Source organism: Etheostoma spectabile, chromosome 8, assembly GCF_008692095.1.
Source record: "Etheostoma spectabile isolate EspeVRDwgs_2016 chromosome 8, UIUC_Espe_1.0, whole genome shotgun sequence".
NCBI classification, from domain to species: Eukaryota; Metazoa; Chordata; class Actinopteri; order Perciformes; family Percidae; genus Etheostoma; species Etheostoma spectabile.
The window spans coordinates 15012458-15013952 of record NC_045740.1 but is presented as its reverse complement, the minus strand read 5'-3'; the positions used below and the strand labels follow the sequence as shown (position 1 = coordinate 15013952).

The window sequence follows — 1495 nt, the reverse complement described above, 5'->3', positions numbered from 1 at the left end:
GCTCTGATTGGTGTGATGCGAACGTTTCATGAACCCCACGTGAATCCTGTCGTAAAATGATTTCTGCGCTCATATCTTCGCTGGTTTCTACGTTAGGTTGATAAATGCGCGCCAGTGTAACCAATTCAAACCTTTTGTTAAAAAACTGATTTTGTGAACTGACCAGTGATGTCAGATCACCTAAAACATTAGTCATAGACACACCCCAGCTCCTCTGATCAAAACCATTAGATACACTATGTACAGTACATGTCAAGGCCTTGACTTTGCAAATCACACGCAGCAGCCACTTCCTTCCAAAGTCTTATGAAACAAAGATGTCCTGTCACGACACAATCTGTACCCTATAAAGACTGTAATTTTGTTAGGAGGGTCCACTTGTCATCTCACCGCCATGTAATTAGATTCGAAAAGCAATTGCATGTTAAAAGACACAAAAATGTGATTTCAAGTTTCCAGATGAACTGATGAGATTTAGGGAGTTTGATGGAATTAAAAGTGGCCTAAGTGGTCCGGTTTTCCCCAATAATGACACCATTCCTTTCTTCAAACGCAGCACAATTAGGCAAAGGAAATGCATGTATGATGCCTGTATTCATTACTGTGATGTTTGTATTCTTTTATTGTTATTCATTCAGTAAAATGTGGTCTTCCAAAGCAACCAAAATATCCATCACCAGACAGTACGCCAGTTGTCTATGCTGTTGACTTGTGAACCCTTAAAATGAAGCTATATCTACTTGTAAAATCTTGTCACAGGTTGCATCAATCAGTGACCCCTTAATAGGGTCTCGACCCCCCTGGATGAGAACCATAGCTCTAGATTGTGATACAAAACGATTTACAGGAGCCATAAATCAAGCCTTTGAAACTGAACTCCTCGACCGAACCAGCAGGACACAGATTATCACCCACACCAGAACACTGACGCTTGTCTGTCCAATGTGCGTGCGAGTTGTCAGTGAGGCCACTTGTTGACCCAGCAGTGACATGGCTCAAGGGCCACTAGAGAGGGCCTTAATAAGTATTCTTAAACAGGGGGATTAGCCAGATGGTCGGATCACTCTTTTCTCCAATCTCTCCCATTGTACATTTCATATGTCTCCCGCCTCTGCTGAAGCCATCAAGATCGGCCACTGGGACCTCACCAGCTTAATTTGGGCTAGTGTTACCTACAGCACCATTTGACTCCAGATATAATCTTTATTGCTCACAGAGAGAAAGTCTATTAAAAGGCATACTGTAGGTCCTTGCGCTGAAAGGTTCCTGGAGTGATGCCTGTGAGAGTCAGTAAAAGACCCCTTTCTTCACCCAAGTGAAAGCAGCTATTGAGGGCGCATAGGGCAGAATACTAACCGGAGTGGAGGTCTGCGTCTGCTGTGAAACAAATCAAAAGCGTTCTGTATGTGCCGGTGGAAGGGGAGAGAGGCAGTGGACATGAACAGAGACAGCTAACGTGGACTAACACACACACACACACACACACACACACACA

General features: G+C 43.8%; 1 protein-coding gene across 6 annotated transcripts in view; it reads right to left on the bottom strand.

The window, feature by feature from the left end:
* LOC116693604 (transcription factor SOX-6) overlaps window positions 1-1495 on the bottom strand; it is a 113845-nt gene that overhangs the window by 94415 nt on the left and 17935 nt on the right. The window lies entirely within an intron of this gene.